A 27259-nucleotide genomic window follows, 5' to 3' on the forward strand; every position below is an offset into this window, starting at 1 on the left:
GACTCAAAAATCTTGGTCCCTTGCAGTTTCTTAATTGAATGGAAAGGCCTGTTTAAGCAGGGAATGGATTAAAAAAATTAAAAACATAAAAGCATTTATCAAATCTACAGTATGTTCAACCTGTTTAGAGATGAAGGGTAGACAAACAGCACTGATCTAGTTTTTCAGAAACTCTGGCCAGGAGCCAGGGGTTAAACCTACAGTGTTGGAATAGCAGCTGGCTCCGAGTTTGATCAAATAAGAACAGAGCCACAGCTGTCACAGCCTTCCCCGAGAAACACTCCAGTGGCAAACCTCAATCATCATCCAAGGAAACTTCTTTCCTTCTCATAGGCAGGAGGAAGTCAGGTGAGATCCCTGGCCTCTATAAGAGGTTTCAGGTCAGACTTGCTCAGTGGCTTGAGTGAAAAAGGAATTTGTTTTTGTTGTCTCTCGGTGAAATAGAACAGGGTGGAGTTGTGAAAGAACCAAGAAAAACACACACATACAATTGATGTGGGTGAGGTTTCTCTTTGCTATTATGATTAATGTGTCTTGGTCCAGCTGCTGGTAAGGTTAAGGCTCATTTAAAAAGGAAAAGTTGACATTTGTTCAGGACTTCCTCCCTTATTTCCACATCTCACACCTTCACAACCCCCATAGTTTCCTTTATGGACCTTCCTGTGAATGATTTTTTTCTTTCTAGAGCTGTAAATGCCTCTGTGTCAGAAGTTTGTCCAATGTATTTTGTGATGTTGTGTTGCCATATACCCGCCAACTTTCCTGATTTTTAGAGACAGGACATTTATTTTCTGCTGTCCCACTTTTTCAGCTGCTTTTGAAATGTCCCAAATTCATTTCATTTCCTCTCACTCTCTGCCTTTCTTCTCAGCTTACTTCAACTGCTGCAAACTGAATTCAAAGTGCAAAAGTAGCTTGCACTCAATTTAGTAGAAGTAAAGGAGGAGACACAGAAAAATCTAACACTTCTCTGTGGACTCAGTTAAAGGCAAACTGCTACAGCAGTGGTTCTCAACCTGTGGGTCCCTAGATGTTTTGGCCTTCAACTCCCAAAAATCATAACAGCTGGTAAACTGGCTGGGATTTCTGAGAGCTGTAGGTCAAAACACCCAGGAACCTACGGGTTGAGAACCACTGTGCTACAGCATCTCCTAATTTGTGTGTTTCCATTAATAATGTTTTCCATCTTCAGCACACTCTGATGTTGCTCAGTCACATGTATAGTATCCCGATTTTGATCTGTGAAATGCTAGAGGATATGACACAGAACATTTGAAGTTCAAATTCAGTTACTCTTCACTTGTGTAGTCTGAATTGGAGCCAACAGAATACCTTCTGAGAATCATTAAATACAAAAGTAAATGATAAAACTTTGTAATGTAACAAATGATTGACTACTCAGCATTGTGATGAATTCTCCTCATGGTTCAGCTGGTTCATTTTGCAGGAATTGAGTTGGTTCACTGACAAGTGCAAGGCACTGAGAAGTTCTTCAGATGAAAGCAAGGTGTAAAGCAAGGGTTAGTTCACACTATACAGTTTATAGCATATTGATCCTACTTTAGCTGCCATGGCTTCATCTTTTAGAAACAGGGGGATTTCTGTTTTGGGAAGCCACTAGAGCAGCTCTCTGACTGCTAAATAACTCATGAAAATATAGATCTCAAGTTTCCATAGGATAGAACTATGATAGTGGAAGAACAATTATAGTGCCATAATGGTGAGAAATGGACCCTCCGGTGGCGAAGTGTGTTAAAGTGCTGAGCTACTGAACTTGCAGACTGAAAGGTCCCAGGTTCAAATCCCGGGAGCGGAATGAGCGCCTGCTGTTAGCTCCAGCTTCTGCCAACCTAGCCGTTCGAAAACATGCAAATATGAGTAGATCAATAGGGAAGGTAACGGTGCTCCATGCAGTCATGCCGGCCACATGACCTTGGAGGTGTCTACGGACAACGCCGGCTCTTCAGCTTGGAAATGGAGATGAGCACCAACCCCCAGAATCAGACACGACTGGACTTAATGTCAGGGGAAACCTTTACCTTACTTTACCTTTAATGGTGAGAAAGGGCCCGTAGGCTGCAAACAGCTTAGAACAGTGGTTCTCAACCTGTGGGTCCCCAGATGTTTTGGCCTACACATTCCAGAAATCCCAGCCAGTTTACCAGCTGTTAGGATTTCTGGGAGTTGGAAGGCCAAAACATCTAGGGACCCACAGGTTGAGAACCACTGTCTTAGAAGAAAAGATCCACTAATTGAAGCTTGTTCAGACCTCGGCATACACACAGTGAATGTATGGAGAAGGGAGAATCAATGCTACATTATGAGCCCCATCTACATTGCCATATAATGCAGTTTCAAACTTTATTGTATGGCTGTATAGATAGGACCATGGGCAGCCTATAAAGATAGATCTTTGTAGGTTGTCACAGGAGAACTTCCTTAGGAAAATGCAAGCAAAACTCCAACAGAGAACCTGCATAGGAAGGAGTCCAAACAGATAATGAAAAAAGTGATAACAAGACAGCAAATGATAAGAAATATAGGTGAGACAAAGAAAAGAAGTATCGGCAATACACTAACAGAATATAACTTACAAGGCCACATGCAAACAATTGACAGATATATAGGTACTTCAAACAAAAGTGCAACTTATACATTTTCAAAATAATTTCTCTCGGTGGGTAAAGACATATTAAGCCATGTGATAGTTATAAGACAACAGTAGTTTCAATGTTACCTAGAATGAGGTAATAGTTATAAAACAGTAGGAGTTTCCATATTAATTAATAGTCTTAGGGCCCAGATACAGGAATGCCACAGTGAAAGCTGCAGCCATATAAATGTCAAACATCAAAGTGGAGAGGATAAACAAGCAAAATGGTGCACAGCAGAACTGTACCATTGGGGAGCTGAAATATGACTACAGGAAATCCCAACATTTTAGACCTGGTCTGCCATTTGAATAGTGAACTGATCACCTAAGATTACAGAAGCTGAGTGATATGGAGAAGACTGTAATAGGAACACCCCCAGTTGCCCAACTACTATCATTGTGCCTTAGGTAGCAAAATATCTGGGGCTGAACTAGTTCAGAAGCCACAAAAGTGTTTTCGGGGGGGGGGGGGGATTTTTTTTTTTTTTGCAAGGCTACTGTTTTTCTAAATTTGTCTGCAGACTTAGAGAGGTCCTTTATTACAATTGTTGTACAAGTAATTAGATACAGCTATAGTTACTCTTTATTATTTAAATGTATAGGTGTATGTCTTAGGGCCAGAAATTGTTGGACTGCAAATCCTTAGTCAGCATAGAAATCTAATGGTGTTTCAAGGGCTGAATAATTAGCACTCATACCATAGGCGAATTGACTAGTTTTGGCTTCTCTTGTCTTCCATGATACCTGTTCAAAGATACCTGGTCTCTGCTAAAGAACTGGTAAATCTATGTGTCATCCAGGGACTTCTAGTGACTCTCTTATTTTTTACTTTCCTCTCTAGCTCTGATCATTCATTCTGGTCCATGAACAAAACAAAACATAAGCCTTATAACTTGTATTCTACCTCGCTATAATCAACTATTAATAACGTATTAAATATTGATGTAGTTCCCACTCTGCGCCTTTGCACACTCTACTATTAACCATTGCTGAAAACAAGTAATTTATTTCTACTCATTGTGCCCTATCTCCTTACTAGTTTTTAATTCATGACTCTGCCAGCCCAAGTGATTGGGTTTCCTCTGAGCAGGCTTTAGTCAAGAGCTTTATCCAAGTCTAAACAAATTATGTCCAGTGATATCCCCTGCCCTTATCCCTATTTAAAATAATTGTGCCTAGATCTGGCTGCTAGATTTCCTGGGTATCATAATGCCCAGAAAGAATCAGACCAGAGACTGAAAGTCATCCCATAGTGCAGTTTCTATTCACTCTCTTCCTACTCACCGCACAAGCAACAGGTATTGTGCAAATTATGTTCTTCTTTTAAGCTATTCAACAGATCATCCATACTATGGAGGAAGCTACAATTATACTCAATATATTCATTTCTCCAGATAGTCTCTAAGTTGTCCTACTAGGGCTGAAAAGACTTGATCTGGAAATCAGCATGTGGCTGTACTTGAATCTTGAGAAAAGCTTAAACACACAGGAAAAAAATGAATGCCTGGTTTGGGTGTTGAGGGTGAACAGGCTGGAGCAAGTATCAGGCAGCAGGAAGAAAATGAGTGAAGAGGAAAAGTGTCAGAGTATTTTGCAGGGCAGCAGTAGTTGGATGGAGTCAGTGGAACGCAGAACGAAGTGACAACCGAGACGTTGGTAAAACTATATACAAAGTTTTACTGTATGCAGTAATAATCAACACAAACAGACTTGCAGACAATGGACAAACACAGGACTCTCTCAGCAAACAGCACTCAACACAGAACTGAACTGAACTGATGCAATCAGCAATGCACAAACACTTGTGTCTGGACACTCCCCAGTTCCAGCCACACATCAAGGACATCACAGCTTCTTAGTAATTAACTCTTTCCAGACTATAGTACACTCTGGATGATGCAATCAGTATGCAATACGAACAAGTCACAAATTTCATTTAAACACTACCAATACACAAATCCCACATTAACAAAAAAGCAGTACGACAGAGAGAGAAGAGCATGAAAGGATGAAAAACTCTAGAGCAGAGTTTTTCAAACATTTCGTGTCTATGACACAATCTTTAGTAATGCATAATTTCACAGCACAATAATTCAGTTTTATTAGCAAACCTGATGTTAAACCAACCATTTATAAGAGATACAGACACATACTTAAATTGTAAAAATGAAATGTATGCGGACACAATGTATGTCATGACAATCTTTTATTTGTATTTTTAAAATATATGATTTGTAAGATAATAACATGCCTTTCCCAGATTTTTGTCATTTCTTGTTAAGTTTGAACAACACATTTACGCACCGCAGTCAACACATGAACATGCAGTGACACACAACTTGGAAAATTCTGCTCTAGAGGAACCGAGGAGCGGGACGAGAAGTTGTCTTGCCCCAAACCATTTCAACCTTGATAAAAGCCAGTGTGCATTATGTTTAGCCCAATAGTACAGCATACCTTCCAACTGATCTGACTTGCCAGTTAAATCTCTGTGGTTCCACTTTTTCAGTTGCTTGGAAAATGCACCCATTTTTCTCCTCCTCCCGCTTTTCCTTTTTGCCCCCCCCCCCCAATTTTCACCAGTTCAAGGACCAAAAATAGTTTGCACTCAGTTCCCCTCAGCAAGGGTGAGAAATGGAAATGGAGAAGAATCTAATACTTATCTGCAGACTCAGGCAAAATTAAACTGCTGTGGCCACTCCTAGCTTGTGTGTTCTTCATTAATAACTTTTGCCATCTTGATCACAATCCGATGTTTCTCGGCCACGCATGTTCTAGTTTTCATCTGTAAAATGTAGGGTATGTTGTAGCAGCTATTGGAAAGAAGCAGGACTGAGTAATAAAGTAGTAAAGATAGAGAACAACAGTCTGTAACAGTCACAGATCAAATTTTCCACTTTGCCCATAGTCGATGTTAAGTGGATGGTAATTTAAGAGAGGTAATCTCATTTTCTGGTCTCAAGCCAACATCTCATCTTGGCTTTGCTAGTTTGGCCCCGCTAACCTCATTTAAAAGTTGAATTACTAGACTTCTAATTTCAAACGCAGAGGCAGTTATTGTAGCACAGCCCAGGCTTGCAGGTACAAAGCACAAGGCTATACGTGTTTTTTTTATTTGCAGATATCTATTCCCTGCAAATTTAGCTGTATTCCTCACTATAGCTTGGGTAGAAGTGAATTTTCCCCAGCAATAATACCTTGTTATGGGAGAACTCTGTTGTAATGGAAATGTCTATGCCTATGCGTGCGTGAGTGGGCACATATACATATACATACACACAATAAATCATCAGAGCTTCCTGTGTTTTGGCACTCTCCTTGCAGATGTTTCAATAAGGAATATCATGTATCTCAGCACATACACACTGATGAGAAAAAGGAATGGAAGGAATCTACTATTCAATACCACCTGCAGAAGTGTCCCGCTCCAAAAAAGAGAATTACGGTCCTCACAAAACACTTTAGCCTCTCTGTTTAACAAATAGTTGCTTGATAATTACCCTGTATACTCATGTATAAATCTGGAATGTAGTAAAACAAATCAGTCCTCAAAAAAGTGACTTGACTTATCCATGTACTATATCTTAATGCTTATCACAAAGAGGAACTTCCTATCTCTAAGGACCTCATCCCACAAGGGCGGGGAGACAGGAGGAATCGTCTTCTTCCTATGGCACTCTGTCTCGAAAGAAATGGAGAATTTACTCACCCCCATCACATGGGATCGCTTCCTCCTGTTTCTTGTTAAACCCTGCACTTCATTTCTCATTACACAGGCAGATGTTTTCTCCTCCCATTCTGCCATCCATGGAGTGCCTGTGTCACTGGTTGTTTTAAATTATGCAATAGCAGAATTTCAAAGATTCAACATTGAGCAGTGACAGAAACTACTTTCTTTAAAGAAAGGATAGAACTCCAAAAAGCAATAATTTATTCTCGGTGGTGGCTCCTCGGCTGTGGAACTCCCTCCCCAGTGACATCCGGCAGGCTCCATCCCTTCTGGGATTTAGAAAGAAGTTGAAGACCTGGCTATGCGTGAAAGCATTTAATGAATGAACTCAGTTAGCATTGACATGGATTGGATTAAGGCTTTTGCACAAGGTCTGATGGATGATTGGCATATATATTCTGCGTTGCACTGTGTTCTGCCATCCATGGAGTGCCTGTGTCACTGGTTGTTTTAAATTATGCAATAGCAGAATTTCAAAGATTCAACATTGAGCAGTGACAGAAACTACTTTCTTTAAAGAAAGGATAGAACTCCAAAAAGCAATAATTTATTCTCGGTGGTGGCTCCTTGGCTGTGGAACTCCCTCCCCAGTGACATCCGGCAGGCTCCATCCCTTCTGGGATTTAGAAAGAAGTTGAAGACCTGGCTATGCGCAAAAGCATTTAATGAATGAACTCAGTTAGCATTGACATGGATTGGATTAAGGCTTTTGCACAAGGTCTGATGGATGATTGGCATATATATTCGGTGTTGCACTGTGTTAAATCTTTTATATATTGTATTTTACTATGTTATTTAACTATTTTAACTGTTTTATTCTTATTTTATTGTATTATGATGTACTGGTAGTGATCCTACCAGTTCTGTAAGCTGCCCTGAGTCCCCTCGGGGAGAAGGGCGGGGTAGAAATACTGGAAATAAATAAATAAATAAATAAATAAATGCAGAAGGAGCATTGAGGGATATAAAAAGACCGTATGCACACCCACAATGAAACCTAAGAATAGGGACTTAAAATGGGCAAATGCATCACCCCCCCCCCACCTCCCACCCCGTCCCGTGGATAAATATTAGATTTTAAGCACATGAAGAGTGGAGACAACTGGAGTTGATTCTAGTCTGTCTTTAAAAGCCACCTGTTTCTACATACTGTGGAGAAAAAGTCCCACGGGCAACCCACAAAATGGGTCATGCGTCATTTGACAGGATTCATGGGATTCCGTCTTTGAAGTGTGTAGAAACAGATGACCACTGTCATCTGATGAATTCTTACGTAGAGTATTGAAAGACAAGAGCTTAGTCCATTTTGGGATAACCCAGAATGCAGTTCCTACAATAAAGCACTTTCTTTCTGCCCTGGTGCTGCTTCTGGGCTTTTTGAATTACTGGGCAGAGAAGTACTACAACATGCTCGACATGGGGTTGCTTTTGAAGATTGTTCAGAAGCTTCAAATAGTCCAACGGGTGGCAGCCAGATTGCTCACTGGAGCGGCATACAGGGAGCATATCACCTCCTCCCCCCGTTATGTCAGCTCCACTGGCTGCCAGTCTGCTACTGAGCACAATTCAAAGTGCTAGCATTAGCCTATAGAGCCCTAAACAGTTCTGGCCCAGCTTACCTGTCCGAACGTATCTCTTTCTATGACCCACCTTGGAGGTTAAAATCGGAGGAGGCCCTGCTCTCAATCCCACCACCCTCGCAAGCACAACTGGTGGGAACAAGAGACGGGCCTTCTCAGTGGTGGTCCCTTATCTGTGGAACCCCCTCCCCAATGAAATCAGAACAGCCCCTCCATCCTGTCTTTTAGAAAGAAATTGAGACATGGTTATGGGACCAAGCATTTGAGAAATAATTATAGCAGTGCAGTAATTGAGAACTTTTAAAGTGTTGACTAATGGACTAATTCTGGACTATGATTTTGAACTTGTATAATTTTAATTGTTGTTTTAATATTTTCTGTTTTAATGTTTGGTTTTAATTGTAATTGTTATTTTTGGAATTTGTATGTTGGGCATCGAATTCCTGCTGATTGTGAGACTGCCCAGAGTCCCCTTCGGGATGAGAAGGGTAGGATACAAGTACGAGAAATTAATTAATTAATTAATTAATTAATTAATGGTGGTGGCAACCAGGGACAGCTGGTTTCCCAATACAGCATTGGTGCTTTCCCCTGCTCAGTGGAATGATCCCCCACCTTGTCCATGAGTCATGTCAAAATCCATAGTTTTGGCCCCAAAACCTGCCCTCAACTTATATATGAGGTGAATGTATATGAGTACATATGATAACAAGGTAGACAGTGATCCATGTATTTTTTGCAGAAAAGGTTTTGGTTTTGCTCCTAATGAGCCTGTCTTGGATACTGGAGTGACAGTTGAGGGGGTTGATCATCAAAGTGACTTTGCTACCAAGCCAGCTCCCTAGCATTGCCAGGTAGGTAGTGATGATGGACAGCTTTGTCCTGGGTTAATGAATATTACTTATCTGAAGCTGAGGCTTCGTGTGAGCTCTTTCAGTCGTTCTCAAGTCTCTCCTTTGTTTTTCTTGCCCACATACTGCGCTAGTGGCGGCAACGTGTAGGAGGTTTTTGCGTCTGTGTTCACAACATCGGGCAATCCTCTTGAATTATGGAAGGGATCAATTCCAATATTATTGCTTTCTTTTCCTCCCTTTAAAAGCTCTGATACCCACACAGAGCTTTCTGTGGGTTAGTCATTTGTCCTTATTGCCTTGACGGTTTCTGAAGGAAAAACAAAGGAACTGGAATTCAGTCACGCAAGTGCAAATATAAGTGATCTTAAAGGTGTTACTGCCTTGAACCAGCTAAGATCTTGTGTTCTTCTAGACTGGTATTGTCCAATCCAAAGGAGAGGAACATAAATGTAATGGGGGGCAGACTGATTGTACCTACAGTCCTCTAAGGACCAAAGGAAGTTACAAAATGTCATAAGTTCATAGTTAATGTTTCAGGTCAGACATTTCCATTTAGCTCTTCAGATAGGAATTCAGATTCATCCCTTTTTCCTTGCAGGGACAGTGTAAATGCAACACTCTCAGCTAACATTATTATTATTATTATTATTATTATTATTATTATTATTATTATTATTATTATTATTATTATTATATTTATTTATACCCTGCTTTATCTCTCGCGAAGGGAACTCAAAGAGTCTCCAGGCAATGTTGGCTGTAGGGTTGTCAGGTTAGGACTATCCCAGACTATCCTAGCCTAGGATTTGAGGGCCAGCAATACAATCAAAAACATACAAAAAGTAAATATTGAAACAGAATTAAACTTTTTACAGAATTAACCAACACACATCTGAATAAAATAATAAAATGCAATTTTAAAAAGATAAAAAGGCACTTAAAACAGTCCAGTTTAAACAATACAGCAACCCCTGCACAAGGTATATTAACATATAATGTTATCAATTAAAATATTTCCACCTTCCTTTAGAAAACAGTATATAAGCAGTCCCTGAGTTACAAACATCTTTCTTACAAATGACTCATAGTTAAGAACAGGGGTGAGACAACAGGAAGTGAGAGATCTAACCCTCTGAAGGGAAACTCACTCCTGAAAGCGTTGTCATGGGGAAAAGGTGTTTCCACTGAAACTTTATGATCAGTCCTGGTTTCTGCAACAAGCCAAATGTTTCAAAATCCAATTATCACAGGAACAGGACATGAGGTGAAATCTTCTGTACGGGAAACAGACAGCAAAACAAACACCACATGGGTGTTAGCCCTTCACTATGCTATCCAAAGCTATCTATCTATTGCTGGAGTTGCACTTAAAAATGGACCTGTTCCAACTTACATGCAAATTCAGAAAACAAAATCCCTACAGATCCTATCTTGTTCGTAACTTGGGGACTGCCAATACATGATCATAGTATTCTTCTTGCATCAGTTTTCCTTTAAGAAATGAGCTTTCTAAATACTCAGAATGTAGGTCATCAGAAGCTATCTCATAACAACCGATTGTCTGGCTCAGTGGCTGCTCCCAGACTTTGGAATTCCCTCCTTAAAGAGAGCAGAGTTGTCTCATCCTTGCTCTCTTTCTGTCAGTGGTTCAAAACATTTTTGTGCCATCAGGCTCTTATAAACTGACAGGATGGGCTATTAATGCTGTGCAGTGCGGTTTTAAAGTCTTCTAATAAATGTTAATATTTTAATGTCTAATGTTTTAATTTTATAAATTGTTTAATGGTTTTGAAATCTTGTATTCATGCTTTTACTAATGCTTTAATATTGGAAACAATCTGGAAATGGTTCTGGAAATGCATTCTATAATTTGGGAAAATATAAATGAATAAAATAAGTACAGTAGGTTTTCCACTTTTGTGGGTGTAAGAGACACCAGACCCACGTGAAAATGACCTCCCCCCCCGGCAAGTTAAAAATGAAAGTATTTTTTTAACCTGAGAGAACAACTCTATAGGAATCTCTATGTCCTCTAGCACAAGTCTATGGTCATCTTCCACTGGAAGTGATCTTAGAATTTTGCTGGAGGAATCACAAATGCCTAGATGGGTATGCTCTTCAGGAATCTCTATGTCTTCCAGTGTAATCTTTGACGATATTTGGTGGAAGTTGTCCACAGAATCACATTGGAAGATCTAAAGATTTCTTAGGATCTCATCAGATGGGATGGGAAGCAGGGGAAAGCAGATGGAACTGTTTTACCTTGTTCCTTCCCATCTTTCCCCATCTTCTGGGATGACCAGCCATTCCACGTGCTTTCCTCACCTTTCCAGTCTTTTCCCCGCTTTCTTCCACATTCTGCTGGAGTCAGGTAACACCTGATTTCTGAAGACCATCTTCATGCTCCATTTCCATGTGCTTAGGAAACAGAGTGCCACAGAGTCCCGCCGGGAGCCTGAAGACTGTCTGATAAGGTCCTTAGCGAGAACATGTTCATCAAAACTGTGCATGATCAAATTCACAAAAGTCAAACCTACAAAACTGGAGGGCCAACTCCAAACAAAAACAAACAAGACTAAAGAGATGGACCTGGACCTTAAGGGGAGTTCTTAGAGTCTAGCCATTGATAGAGCAGAATCTCCAGAATCTCTTTTTCTTAGCCTGCAAAACCTTTGGGTGGAAACTGTGAGCACCAGGATCCTCAGTGGAGCAAAATAGGCCCAAAGAGAATAGATTCTTCCTCCTGATCTATTTTCCCCAGTAGTAGATAAGTAAAGGTAAAGGTTTCCCCTGACGTTAAGTCCAGTCATGTCTTGACTCTGGGGGTTCGTGCTAATCTCCATTTCTAAGCCAAAGAGCCGGCGCTGTCCATAGACACCTCCAAGGTCATGTGGCCGGCATGACTGCATGGAGTGCTGTTACCTTCCTGCCAGAGCAGTACCTATTGATCTACTCACATTGGCATGTTTTCGAACTGCTGGGTTGGCAGAAGCTGGAGCAACAGTGGGCGCTCACTCCACTCCCGGGATTTGAACCTGGGACTTTTCAGTCTGCAAGTTCAGTAGCTCAGTGCTTTAACCCACTTCTCCACCAGGGCTCCTGTAGAAGATACATATCCCTTTTTGCAAGGTCATATGACAGATGGAACCGGGGACTTTCTAGATCAGGATGGATAAAGCACAAACCGTTACATTTCTGTGGGGCATAGCTATTCGTATTTTTCATCATATTTGCTAGGCCAGCTGGGAATAATAGCCCACCAGTGTTTAGAGTTCAACAACATTTGCCAGCCACTGTTGTATGGGCTTAGCACATGTGCTGTGAGCTGCAGTCTTTTCCCGGGCAGGGATACAGCTGACTGTCACCTCATTCATGTTGGCATAATTTCTTGCATGCATTGGAAAGACAGAACCTTTAACAGATGCTTTCTAAGGAACTTTAGCAGCCCTTTTCTTGGAGTAGTTTTTAGAGAAATCAGAGCTTTTCCATGTCATATTGCTCTACTATATTATCAAGAGAGCCTTCTGTAAATGCACATATATTTCGAAGCCCTCCTCCTGCTTTTTCCCATTATTTGAAATCACTTGCTCTAGCAGTTGCTTTCATATATTAAATTAGTTCAGGTCTGCTCTGTGGTTAGTAAAGGAGTTATTAAATTGGCCCAATTTAGATGTGTCTGTATTTATTGCAGTCCACATCAGAAAAGCCATTTCAGCAGCCCATTGTACAAAAGAAGGAATGGTTAGTACTGCAGAAGCAAAGGAACTGAACATTGAGATAAAGCTATTGTATGGGTCAACAGTTCTCCTCATTACTACACTTTATTTATCCGTGCTTGTAGGGGAACACAGCTCATTATTTTAGAAAGCATTTGAAGCTCTGTCTCTCCAGTAATTGGAGAAGACTTTAGCCATGGAAAACTTGTTAGATTTATGTAAGTGTTATGTGGCTTTGTGCCAACTCTCAAATCACAAGGGAATGTTTATCAACTTTTGAATCATTGGCTCCAGTATAACATCTTACGCGTGAATGGAAGTTACCATGACACTGGTAGCCACATCTTGTAAGGAAAAGAAGTCTGAGGAGGGTACAACTTTGAACAAAGGAGAGGTGTGAACAGGGCAAGGACTATACATTTTTATTTCTCAGAGAAAATAGAAAACAGTGCCTTCCATTCACTTAAAGCCATTCAAGTTGTCTTGGGATGGGCAGCAGCACGAATTTTCTTCTCCTGAAGCTGTTTTAAGGAGATATGGCTATCAGAGGTTTGTTACAGTTATCAGCAAAAACAAAAATTTATAGCTCTGCTTTTTATTTTATTTATTTACATTTACAAAAATGGTTCATTTTGCCTTCATTTCATTTATTTGGTTGGTTTACATAAAATGCCTCTCTTTTGTGGAACTCAGGAGTAGCGATGCATGTGTTGCTTATCAGTCTCTCCTATAACTACTTTTATGCCTTTAGACTCTCAGAAAAGGAGATATTTACATGCATAAGTGGCATTTTAAATTGTATAATAAGCATACAATAATGCCTGGCTGCCAGGAAATTGATATGATCAAGCCCTGGCTATTAAATAGACAGTTATAAAATGCAAACTGTGCTCTAATTGCTGAGATGTATTAGCTTTTATTTTGTTACATGAATTTGCAATTTAACATTGTTGTTAATGGAATTCAAGGAACAATTGGAACATCTTGCTCAAGCTAAAAGCTGGAGGCTACCATCATAAGTTCAGCTGCGCTCTTCGCATTGCATCTTATAAGGTTCTTAGCATTCTCGTGGTTTCTGGTTTGCAGCACTCACTGTTATGATCCCAAGCTGTAAGTATGGTATATTCTTCAGAGTTTCTTATCTTTCAGTAGTGGTCTTATTTACTTAGGCAATCCCTCGTTGTCCGAGTATGATGGCCCTCCAAGTGTAGTGTCTTGGTGGTGGATACATAGGTGACTGTGGAGACCTATTCTTGACCCACATGTTCTTCCATAGTGAGGACATCGTTTTCCAGGTGGAAGATGGTCCCAGTCAAGGTTGGCATGACACGCCTTCCTCTTGGCACGTTTCTCCCTTTCACCCTTCATTCGTGCCTCTTCAAATTCCACATCACTGTAGTGCTCTATGACTGTCTTCAAGTGACTTTCTCTGAAAAAGATACATGCTCAATTCTCCTGAAAAAAGACAGGAATCTTGACTTATCAACACTTCAGAAAGATACTGCGAAAAAAAACCCCAGATACTTTCTTCCATGTGGGCATGTAAGAGTGGGTGCAAGTCTTGCTTTCATAGTATGGTTGGATTGATGACTGAAAGGGATAGCTGAGAACTTTATTCAGTAGCATGAAGCATGAGATAAATTCACATGTTATGAAATCCAAGGAAGTGTGTGAAAATTAACCTTTGGAACAAGCTTCCTTATTACCCTATAGGTATGTACAAGTATAAAAATTTTAGTCAAAATTCAACCCCGCAAAACCTAGGTCAACTTAACCACAAATCAATTTAAGTACTGTATCTTAGCTCTTATCAGAAAAGGAACCTTCCCCTTCTCTAAGTAGAGTGGCGAAAAACAAGAGCTTAGTCCATCCCGGACGACCTAAAAAAACACACACACACCCTCTACTTTCTCTGCCATAGTGCAGTTTCTAGCATTTTGGAATGCTTGGATGGGAAATGGCAGCAATAGTGGTTGGCCCTCTAAGGTGGCATTGCTTTTCTCTCTGCAGAATGACCATCAACTTATCCATGGATCATATCAAAGTTCATAATTTCGTCTCCCAAACCTGCCATCAACCTATACATTGCGGTGGTGAGATGGGTTAAATCCTTGTATCGGCTGAACTGCAGACCTGAAGGTTGGCAGTTCGAATCAGCGAGACGGAGTGAGCCCCCGTCTGTCAGCCCTAGCTTCTCATGTGGGGATAGGAAAGAAGTCTCCTACAGGATGGTAACACATCTTGACATCCCCTGGTCAACGTCTTTGTAGACTGTCAATTCTCTCATAGCAGAAGCGACTTGCAGTATGTTCTCAATTTACTTCTGACATGATAAAAAAACTTATACATAAGTATATGCAGTATTTCCCAGAAACAACATTGGCTTCAATGAGCTTTCAATCTGGAATCTCTTACTCTCAAGAAATGGATTCATGCCTAATTTTTTTCTTTGGCAAATCAATGTTTGCTCTTGGCCAAGTGTGGCAAAGGCATGGATCTTCAAAACCGACATTAAAAAAGGGAAAGAGGTATAGGGGAAGAATGTAGCAACACATTTAGGACTATCTGTTATTTCAGCATGAGCTTTTGTAGACATTAACCCACTTCTTCAGATGCAATATAAGGAGGATGGATATCCAAAACTAATGCAAGCAGTCAAGCAAATACACATGATGCCTTATGAGATCAGGTTGTGCATCTATTTTCGGAGTAAATTATTTTAAACAACAATTATATGGTGTGAGTTGCTCTTTGAAATCTGATAGTTCTGCATGGTTAATGTGTGATGACTATCGAACCTTGTTAGCAATTAGAGTCACTCACAAGGAAACTTGGACATTTCTTTAATGCTAGGTAAAGGTAAAGGTTTTCCCCTGACGTTAAGTCCAGTCGTGACCAACTCTGGGGGTTGGTGCTCATCTCCATTTCTAAGCTGAAGAGCCGGCGTTGTCTATAGACACCTCCAAGGTCATGTGGCCACCATGACTGCATGGAGCGTTGTTACCTTCCCGCCAGAGCTGTACCTATTGATCTACTCACATTTGCATGTTTTCGAACTGCTAGGTTGGCAGGAGCTGGGGCTAATAGCAGTCGCTCACGGAATTTGAACCTGGGACCTTTCGGTCTGCAAGTTCAGCAGCTCAGCGCTTTAACACACTGCGCCACCACCAGGGGCCCTTTCTTTAATGCTAGGTTACTACTATACAGCAAAGTTATGAATGAAGAAAGCACAGGCAGTTCAATACCCCTCAAAAGCTCCACCCCTCAACTCCCAAAAGTTCCTTCTTCAGCCTCTAGGTCTTCCAGTCTGAGCCAGTTTATCTTATCATGCTCTTTCCCATAGAGCTCCAGATGATTCTACTCTGTTTTTATTCCTCAACCTTGGCTCTGAACTCATGGCATGGAGGTGTTCTGGTATCTTGAACACATCAGATGCAGAGTCCATGACATAAAGTGCCATAATAATACATATCTTTTCATGATGTATTACTTAAGCTTGATTTCATTGTTTGGATCAGAGTCCAGTTGCCGCAGTGAAATTCCAGCCCCTTGCCCCCAAGTAAAGTTATAAAAGGGCTGTTGTGCAAATGCCTTGAAATTAGCAATAATTAAACCAGCCCACTTCATTGCTCATGCATCACTGTTCTTAGTCAGCCAACCTACTCATCATCAAACCTCTGGAGCAAAGACCATTTTCGTGCTCTGCGCATGTGACCTTCATGAAAGTAGAGTATGCCTCCTGGGCATTTGATAGATCCTTCGGAATGTAGATATCATTTATTTTCATGCATTTCAACCAGCTTTGAGTAATAGTAGATTTGACTCTGCACTGAAGAACTATTTCCAGTGAAATCCTTCAATTCTGTTAGATTCCAAAGCTTTTTTTTCTTAAAGAAACTGTTTTGCTGAGTGATCAATTTATATTTTGTTTACTTTGAAAGGGGTATTTTAGTAATATTGTTAAGAGTGTACGTAGCAGAGATCTTGATTTAAGGAATAAACACACCAATGGCTAGAAGAAAGAAACTGTTTTATTGTAGGAGCTTCAATTTAAGACAGAATAGTAACTCAAGATACTGGTCGAAGGTAGCAATATCTTGGAAGATCGAGAGAGAACTTGGTGGAAGAACAAGAGGCGGAGAAACATCTCTAAGAGCATTAGTTTACATCGCAAGGGAGTCAGGATAGGTAAACAATAGACTTCAAATAATGAAATAATAATATAACTTTATTTATATTCCACGCTATCTCCCTGGAGATCACTCAGACTATCTAATTTTAAAAAGTTGGTTTGGTTAAACATAGATGCCTAAAGAAAATCCAAGGTATACACCTCCTTCCCTAAATTAAGATGGCACACAAATCATTAGTACAAGGTAGTTTTCTTTCTGATTCACATTAGGAATATAGGTAAAGGAAAAGATTTTCCCCTGACATTAAGTCTAGTCGTGTCAGATTCTGGAGTTTGGTGCTCATCGCCATTTCTAAGCTGAAGAGCCAGCGCTGTCCGTAGACACCTCCAAGGTCATATGGCCAGCATGACTACATGGAGCGCCATTGCCTTCCCGCCAGAGAAGTACCTATTGATTTACTCACATTTGCATGTTTTCGAACTGCTAGGTTGGTAGAAGCTAGGGCTAACAGCAGGAGCTCACCCCGCTCCCCATATCCGAACCGCTGATCTTTCGGTCAGCAAGTTCAGCAGCTCAGCAGTTTAATCCACCGCGCCACCAGGGGCTCCCATTAGAAATATACAGGTTGCTTAATTATTATAGCATGTGACAAACCCATATAAACCTATAAAGGCCAAGAGTGCCCTTTGGAGTAACTGGGGGCTTGGAATCCTTAATTAACTCTTTTTATTCCCACCTAGGGATTTTTTAAAATAAAAATCTCATGTATGCTGTCACTTTAAAATATAAAATGATTCAAGTTTTCCCTTCCTTTCCTCTGAAATACTGGTACTGTTCACTGAAATAATTAGGCTCCGTTCTCGGCATACTGCAACAGAGGCTCCGTTTCCCTGCCTTCCCTTTAGAAAAAGAACAGAAAAGAACTTGCAAGGAACAAGTGGATGCAGAGGCAACAGCAGCCAGCAATACCCCACAATAAAACAATGAGCTGTCTTATAATGGCCTCTTTACACCTATCTCAGGAGCCCATCGTCAAAAAGGAAGATTCTGAGCTATTTCAGCAGCTGGGTTTTAATGTTCCTGGATCAGATATTGCAATGTTCTAACATTTTGGAGAGTATAATCTGAACCTGCTGCTATCATGAGGGCTAACAAGTTGAAATTAAATCCAGACAAGACAGAGGTACTCCAGGTCAGTCGGAAGGCAGATCAGGGTATAGCGTTACAGCCTGTGTTGGATGGGGTTACACTCCCCCGAAGATGCAGGTTCACAGCTTGGGGGTGATCCTGGACTCATTGCTGACCCTGGAGCCTCAGATGTCGCCAGTCGCCAGGAGAGCCTTCACACAGTTAAAACTTGTGCATCAGCTGCGCCCATTCCTTGAGACATCAGATCTGGCCGTGGTAGTCCACACCTTAGTTACATCTTGTTTTGACTACTGCAATACTCTCTATGTGGGGTTGCATTTGAAGGTTATTCGAAAGCTTCAATAATAAAATAATAAACTTTATTTGTATACCACCTAGGGCAGTTTCCAACATGTAAGACAAACATTCAATTGCCAGAAAGAAACCATACAGACAATAAACAAAATGGACACATTCAACAATATAACACAATGTAATTACCTTGTTAAAACACACTAAAAGTAAAAATAAAGTACCGTATATATACTCGAGTATAAGCCGACCCAAATATAAGCCGAGGCACCTAATTTTACCACAAAAAAACTGGGAAAACGTTGACTCAAGTATAAGCCGAGAGTGGTAAATTTCAGAAATAAAATAGATACCAATAAAATTACATTAATTGAGGCATCAGTGGGTTAAATGTTTTTGAATATTTGCATAAAGCTCAAATTTAAGATAAGACTGTCCAATTCTGATTAAATCATTATTCTCATCTTCTTCAATGTAAATGCCCTTATGTATCATTTTAATAATAGAGTAAAATAATACATGTAATAATAATAATAATAAATACAGGAAAATGATACATGTAATAATAAATAGAGTAAAATAATACATATAATAATAATAATAATAATAACAACAACAAATACAGGAAAATAATACATGTAATAATAAATAGAGTAAAATAATAAATGTAATAATAATAAGATCAGAGTGAAATAATAAATGTATTAATAATAAAAAATAGAGTAAAATAAATGTAATAGTAGCAACAATAATAGAGAAAAATAATAAATGTAATAATACCGATAATAATAGGGGAAAATAATAAATGTACCATATATTCTCGAGTATAAGCTGACCCAAATATAAGCCAACCAGGACCCTCACCCGAGTATAAGCCGAGGGGGAATTTTTCAGTCTTAAAAAAAGGGCTGAAAAACTAGGCTTATACTCGAGTATATACAGTATTTTAAAAACCCATCTCCTTGTAGCTCCATCAGTAAAAGGTTCAACAAGTCAATAGCCAGGATTACAGGATGAACGTGGCCAATTACGTGGCCAATGGTCTGGGCCAGGGATAGTACAACAACATATCACAGGGCCTGGGATAGTGGATAACGTGCAGGGCAGAATGCTATCTGGATTAACTAGGGACTGGGCCTAGGTTAATCATTCTCGAAAATTTGTTGGAACATCCAGGTTTTCAAGTCCCTTCGAAAGGAGGAGAGTGTGGGAGCTTCAACTAGTTCAGAGATCGGTAGCCAAGCTACTAACTGGAGCATTGTATAGGGAAAGAACCACTCCTCTGTTGTGGCAGCTCCACTGGCTGCCGGTCTTCTTCTGGGCTAAATACAAAGTGCTGGTGATTTCCTATAAAGCCTTAAACAGTTCTGGTTCAAGCTATTTAACTAACCACATCTCCGCACATAAACTAACGCGGTCAGCGGAGGAGGACCTGCTCTTGATCCCACCCCCGTCTCAAGTGTGGTTGGTGGGGATGAGGGAGGGGGCCTTCTCCATGACTGCCCTCCGCTTTTGAAACTCCCTCCCCAAAGAAGTAGAAATGACCCCCTCTCTCCTCTCCTTTAAAAAAACTCTTTAAAACCAATCTTTGCACCTTAGCTTATGGAGAAAAGAAGGATTAGAACATCTTAATACATAACCTTGTTTGGACACTGGAAATCCACTCCGGCGCTGTTTGGTTGTTCTACATAATCATCACATGAGTTTATACAACATCACTCATCCTCATTTTATACTTTTATTGTATGTTAACTATTTAGCTTTTATTATGAAGTAAATGTGTATGTTGAGGTTTATTTGTATTAATTATTCTTTGGTTAGTCATTTAAGTTTATAAGTTTATATTGATGCTATTTGTTTGATTTGTTTAGTTTGTTCATTATGGCATTGAATGTTAATGTGAGGACTCATGCGCCTTGTAGTCCTGTTCTTAGTACTATTGTGACAGACGAAGAGGAAAACATGGGGTTTTTGCCGGTTCAGCAAGAGCCGGAGTCTCTTCACCTGCAGGATGTTGATGTTTGCCCTCAAGAATTCAGCCAAACAGACCTTGGGCAGAACTCCACACCGTTTCCCAGAAAAGAATCTTATTCCAGAGAAAGGGGAGTCAGAGAGGCCCAACGGAGGAGTTTACGCTTAGCTGCCAAACATCAAGCTGATTAGGTCTGCTTCCCTTGGGAAATTCTAAGGAGTCACACATCTGGACAGAGTTGGGTTTCGCTTCCCGTTCTCTAGGGAAAGAGTTCTGTTGGCGGGAAAACGAGACCCAATATAGGTGGTTGGCGCGAGGATTTCTTTGCGGAGTCAATTGATCAGCTTGAGGAGAGAGATCGTGTGTGGACTTCGTAATCCCAGTTCCTTGCTTCCCGGATCAAGCTTCAAGCCTTGCCCTGTTTCACGGTTTTACCACGGACTCTGTTTCATGCTTCATGTTAGCCTCGTCTTCAGTCACGGATCTAGCCAAGAATCAAGTTTATTTCCAGCCTTGTTGTCAAGCTTCATTGGACTTTAAAGACTCTGTTATTTCCCCACACTATTGCTTGGCAAAGTGTGTGTTTCGGTCAAGTGGATTAAAACTTTGAACTCTAATATCTTATATTGGACAATACATTTCTGGACTATATTTGACCTCATCTGAAAGGTCTGCTTCTGAACTATATTCTTCACTTGTTTTTATTGATTTTATATATTTCTTTAATAAAGATATTAGATAGAGACTGGCCTCTGTGTAAGGTTATTGGTGCTCTGCAGTCTGGGTCCTGACAGTTAACCACTTCTGTTTTGGAAACTGCCCTGAGTCTCCTCGGGGAGATAGGGCGGGTTACAAATGAAGTTTATTGTTATTTATTGTTAGGCTAGAATTGTATCACAATGTTCTCCCTTTTTGCAATTAAGTAAAGTGAGGAACATCAGTGCTTCACCTTTGAGTTGACTACTGAAAAATAATAAATAAAAAGGACCTAGCTTTTTATTGTAAAAATTAAGTTTTGGGGAAAAATACGAATTACTAATTTGAAAATATTTCCCATTTTGTCTGCCCTGCTTTCTTGTTTCTTTTGCTCTTGATGTCATGGATCAGCCTAATGTTTAATGGAACTCCAGACGTCTCCATGCCATGACTGGGGCCAGAGAAAAGAAAGTAAACATCCGATTCCCAGTGTGGGAATGCGCTAATAATTGAGGTCTGGCCTGAGAAGAGACTGATAATGAGAACCGGTTCAAACCAACTTTGAGGGTGGCAAAATGAACTCTCATGAACTGAAGGGATTGAGATTCCAGGAGGTAGTAAAATCAGAGTTTTTCCCCACATATTTTATTTGTAACTTTCTTCCTTTCTTGTAAGTAACCAGGCATTAAAGTTAAACCCAAGACATCTTTGTGAATGACTTTAATTGCCAGAGGGGTTCTGCAAGCCAGTACACTTGATTGATTTTGATAAATACTGGATTTTGTTCACATTTTGGATACGTATTTGAAGAGAGAAAAGCGCTTGCTATAAAGATAAATTGAGATCTCAAAATTGGGAAAGTGAAAAGTGAAGGCAAATATCAAAAAAAGAACATTATTCCTTGACCAACTAACCTGAAGCCCTCCATATATGTTGGCTACATCTCTGCAAATGGGGTGATGTTTAGTGTACACATTCACATGATTCCAGGTTGGGCTTCAGGTATTTACCATAGATGCTGAACTAGCCCTAAATTCTAAGGAAAAACTTGTAAAATACCATTTTGACTACAACTCCCAGGATCTCCCAGGCAGAATTCAACTTGTAGTTCAAAAAGTTAATTTTCCCCAAGTCTGGTTCTAACTTGAGAGCTAGACATATTGTTAGTTTTCCATATCCACAGAGTCTGCATCCATGTATTCAACCATCCACAACTTGAATTTTTAAAAATCCAAAAGGCGAATCTTGATTTTACTTTTTCGTATATGGGTATATGGGACACAATTTTATTATGTGATTGTATATGTATATAATGTGACTTGAGCACCCATAGATTTTTTTAATCAATGGGAGGTATTGGAACCAAACTCCAGCAGATACTGTTAATGAAAGCATGTGAGAACTACACTTCATTTGCATGGTTCCCATAAATTTAAGTGCAGTCTGTATAGAAGAATAGACAATAGCAGAGCATCCAGAGCATTAAGCCATAGCAGTTAAACTGGTGTCAGACTGCTTGAAGTCTACTGTATGAATGCACCCTAAGTAAGGTTGTAGTTTGCAAGAAAGATAAGAGAAAGCTTTTAAAACATAGCAAATTTTTTTTTGCAAGCTGTTCCGGTTTATAGGACCCTGATTCTACTGATATGAGTCGCTGTGACAGTTGATAGCAACAGACTCTGGATTGCAATGACATGGTGGCCACGACATCCTGTCTGAGGTGACTTTAAGGGCTTTGTAGCCCTTTTAGCTACTCCCAGAGAAACTGTCTTGAGGATTGATGCCTGAATAACATGAAAGAACTTTACAATTTTTGACTAATCCTGGCCTTATGTAATTTAAAACATCATACGTTTTTCTCTAGTCCATATTTTTCTTCTTCTTTCTTTCTACTCTCTCAGATATCCCATAAAATCAGATGTCATTCAGTTTGAATAGTCTAATTGAAAACACCATGGCAAGCTTTTGGTAAATAGAATACCATTCTAAATGGTTTTAAAGGAGAAAAGCTGGAGATGCTGATTCAGGGCTTCATTCAGATCACATCATTTTATCTCAAAGTACAGCAAATCAAAGAGAATTGAAATAACATCAAATTGAGCAAATGGACTAGAGCTTCTATCTTTAATAACGAGCTGAATTACAGTAAAAGCAGGCTCTATCAGACACACTTTTAAAAAAGCATAAAGTTGAAATGAAAATTAAGAGCACACACACCCCCTATTTCTTTTAAGTATAAGCCTGAAATGAGGACTAAGAGTCCAAACCTCAACTAGCGATTTTCTTTGTTATTGAAGCAAAATGTACACTTAGTGATAAAAATCACTATCACTGAAGCACAAGGAAAACTATCATTGTTATTTAGATTTCAGTTCCATTTTCCCACTGAAGTAGCACTCAAAATGAACAGCCTAGAAAGACAGATTTGAACAAATTCAAAAGGGTTATACAATAAAAATATTCTACAAACTGGGATAAGACAGGAGGAAGAGAAACCGGCACCACAAAAAAAAATACAAGACTATTTTTTAAAAGTGCAGGATTTGGTCTTCATAGAAACTTAGAACATAATTCAATATCAGCTGACAGTTAGTAGAACAAGTGTCCCACCAATGTGTGGTTGGCTGCTCTTAAGATAACAAAAGTGCAATGTTCGTATATAATTAGAACTGGAATCAATACCAGACTGTCAGTATCATACTGCCCAATATGTGATGTGCTCACGCTTAGGATACTGTGTAGTTTCAGATATTGCACCTGAAAAAAAATTACATGACTGCAAAAGGCATAGAAAATGTGTCTCCCAATATCAAGGGCCATGGCCCACTGGTAGGCCTCGAGACCCTAAAAAAAGGTCCATGAGACATGCAGGTATGGTTTTCTGCGGGCAAGCTGATGGCGACTACTGGATGGCCTATGTTCTGTATCAGAAACTAGAGCCGATGTGGTCTATCCAAAGCAATTTTCTGAATCAGCACCCCAAATAACCAAACCAAATCTAAAGTAGACCGAAAACTGTTTCATTACCCCTTTGGTACTAATGTTGGAGAGTGGTCCCTGGTCAAAAGGCTGGGAACCAATGAACTGGAGCAACTCCCTCAGCAGGAAAGACATACATTTGGGGTGGCCTAGCTTAATAAAAATGTGAGTGAGAAGAGACACAAATACAGTTATGCATTTTGTGAAGAAAATTGATCTCCTATAAATGAGTGGCTTTGGCATTAGTGGAACAGTGAATCTGCCTTCGGTCTGAACTTCTTAGTAATGTTCCAAGATGCTGAATCTTATTTCCAAAATATGTTCATGCCTTAAAACTCAGAAAGAATGTATCATTTTAGTAACATCCGTGCCAACTTCGATGGCTTACAACAGAATCTGCAAGCATTCATTGAAGCTAAAGAGTAAATTCAGGAGGGAAGAAAGGATGTAAAATCAGCCCTCCACATTTGCTGGGGTCAGGTGCACAGATTCCCTGGGAAAGTGAAAAACCGCAAATTTAAAATTGCTATTGGTTTTTTACCTGAGATAGCATTTCCCTAGGAATCTAGGCCCTCAAACATGACTCTTCACCCAACTTCCAGCAAAAACTGACCATATTCTTGCACTGGAGGTCCTCGAAGAGAATATTTTAATCAATCCACAAACAATAAAATCCAGAAGAGTCAAAACTGCAAATGTGGAAAGTCGGCTGTATTATTTCAATACATGTATGTTCATAGTCATATTCTACCATAAAATGCCATTATGGTTTATCTGGTTTAAAATGGAGATTAGATAAAATAGTGGAATTCAAGGCTATGAGTAATTATGACCAAAGGCTATGTACTAACTTTGGGTTTGAGATGCACAATACCTTTGCTCATCCCTGCTGTTGAAATCATGTCCTGCTGGCAGACTTCCTGTAAATAATTGTTTGGCCACTATGTGGACAGAATGCTAGACTAGATAAGCTTTTGCTCTGATCTGGTGTGAATTTTTCAAATACAGACAGTCCCTGATTTACAAACATCTGACTTACAAATGACTCATGTGTTGGGCGAGTGAGCTTATTAACAAAAGACCCTCCCCATAAACGTATAGCAGAGTAACTTATTAGCAGTAGAGTGACCCAGCAACAGTAGCCAAATGTGATAAAAAGAACAAAAACACACAGACCAATGTTATCTCTTCCTTAGGAGGCTTTCCTTTATAGCAAAATTATAAGGTAAAGGTAAAGGTTTCCCCTGATGTTAAGTCCAGTCGTGTCGGACTCTGGGGGTTGGTGCTCATCTCCATTTCTAAGCTGAAGAGCCAGCGTTGTCCATAGACACCTCCAAGGTCATGTGGCCGGCATGACTGCATGGAATGCAAAATTATAAGTTACACTATTTACAAAAACAAGGTTTCCATAACACCAATTAAGTTCTTTATACTTCCTTCTTTGTTTCCATGCTGGACTTCTTTCTCATGCAGATAAACAGCTTCGCTCTCACAGAGCCCCCTCTCACAATGAACTTACACAGGAGTTTCACACAATAGCTTTACACACAGTAGCCTTGACACAGAAGATTCGCACATGAGGCCTTCAACCTGGGGCTTCTCTCATCAAAGCTTCTCACACCCGGCCTTCTCACACAACTCAGGATGACACTAGCTTTGGCCCACTAACTCTAACAGGCTTCAGCCTACTCACCTACTCAGGGCAACACTAGCTTATTTAACCCTTTCAGTGACTCACATTTTTGTAATTAAAATATCTGCCTGTACTTACTTGGAAATGCTAGGGATTAAACTGGATATCTTTGCATGCAAACCATGCATTCCACTGATGAATTGTTGACATTCTCAACAGAAACACACTGGAATGAGCGACAACTTATATAATTTTAAGAACATGAACTTATATTGAGACTTCTTTCAGCAGAAGATGAAATGGGTCAGGCAACAGCAGGCATATGAGGTCATCTTTTGAACCTTAAAATTATTCACTTCAGCTCTGGTTCTAAATGTGTGGCCATCCAGATATTCCTGGACTGCAACTCTGACCTGCCCTCATTATCCATTGTAGCCAGTGACAAGGGATCATGGAAGTCGCAGTATAACATTTCTGGGAAGCCACGTGCTCTCCAAAGCTGTAATGACATGAACATAATTTCTTTCCTCAGAGCCTTGCATTTGATGTACGCCAGCTGTTTTTCAATCCAAAAAATCATTTTTAAGGAAAGGTTTAGGTAAAGGTTTTTCCCTGACATTAAGTTTAGTTGTGTCCGACTCTGGGGGTTGGTGCTCATCTCCATTTCTAAGCCGAAGAGCCGGCGTTGTCCATAGACACCTCCAAGGTCATATGGCCATCATGACTACATGGAGCGCCATTACTTTCCCACCGGCGCAGTACCTATTGGTCTATTCACATTTGCATGTTTTCAAACTGCTAGGTTGGCAGAAGCTGGGCTTAACAGCGGGAGCTCACCCTGCTCCCCGGATTCAAACTGCGACCTTTTAGTCTGCAAGTTCAGCAGCTTAGTGGTTTAACTCGTTGCGCTCATTTTTTTTTTAGAACAAAGTAAATTGTGTTTTAGGTTGCTGTATCATCCCTTCACTTTCTTCATACTCTTGCTGAGTTACTAAAATGTGTCATCATCTATGAATGCCATAATTATATTTTTAAAGTAACAGAAGAATGAAAAGGAGATTCCACCTGAACATTAGGAAGAATTTCCTGACTGTGAGAGCTGTTCAGCAGTGGAGTGTGGTGGAGGCTCCTTCTTTGTAGACTTTTAAGCAGAGGCTGGATGGCCATCTGCTGGGGGTGCTTTGAATGCGATTTTCCTGCTTCTTGGCAGAATGGGGTTGGACTGGATGGCCCACGAGGTCTCTTCCAACTCTGTGATTCTATGAAACTGCATCAATCCCACAGTGCAGACGCACCCCCTAGCCGCCCTCCCCGCGGAGGAGATGAGTGGAAGGAAACTCGTGAATGGAGCCAAGGCGCTGATGCGATTACTGGAGGATCCCGTGGCCAGGCTCCGCCTCTGGACGACCGACCGACCATCCACTCGCGTCCGCGGAAACAGGGGCGACTCTCCTTGGCGGATGGGGAAGCCAGCAGTCTCCCTGGAAGCAAGTTTTTTTTTGGGGGGGGGAGTCTCTGCGTCCACCCTGTAGGATTAATGCAGTTTGATACCACTTTAAACTGCTATGGGATCCTGGGAGTTGCTGACTGGATTAAGTTTCTGGCACCGAAAGCTTGGCTTCCTTGCAAACCTGCTCCTCTGAAGTCGAAACCTGCATCTACACTGTAGAATTAATGCACTTTCAGTCGGTTTAACTGCCATGGCTCCCTGCTGTGGAACCCTGGGAGTTGTAGTTCGTGACCTCTTTGCCAGAGAAGGCTTGTGAATCTAAAACTCCCGGGAGTAGAAGCCATTTATCTATTTTATTTATTTATGCCAGGCTGCATTGACTTTTTCCTGCCCGCCCGCGTCACATCGCCCCGTTCCCACCTG

The 27259-nt window shown here is 40.4% G+C and overlaps 1 protein-coding gene and 1 long non-coding RNA gene across 2 annotated transcripts in view; one reads left to right on the plus strand and one right to left on the minus strand.

Moving 5' to 3' along the window:
* Positions 1–329: 329 nt before the first annotated feature.
* osbpl3 (oxysterol binding protein like 3) overlaps positions 330–27259 on the plus strand; it is a 148946-nt gene continuing 122016 nt past the window's right edge. Inside the window, exon 1 of the mRNA XM_008112667.3 lies at positions 330–348. The gene's annotated coding sequence lies outside the window, so the exon portion shown is untranslated. The remainder of the gene's footprint in view (positions 349–27259) is intronic.
* Positions 16547–27241, minus strand: LOC134292602 (uncharacterized). The gene is made up of 2 exons (XR_009999861.1): positions 25525–27241; positions 16547–25109 (listed from the first exon to the last, which is right to left on the minus strand). It is a non-coding gene; the product is annotated as an uncharacterized LOC134292602 (long non-coding RNA).

This window comes from Anolis carolinensis, chromosome 6, assembly GCF_035594765.1.
Source record: "Anolis carolinensis isolate JA03-04 chromosome 6, rAnoCar3.1.pri, whole genome shotgun sequence".
NCBI classification, from domain to species: domain Eukaryota; kingdom Metazoa; phylum Chordata; class Lepidosauria; order Squamata; family Dactyloidae; genus Anolis; species Anolis carolinensis.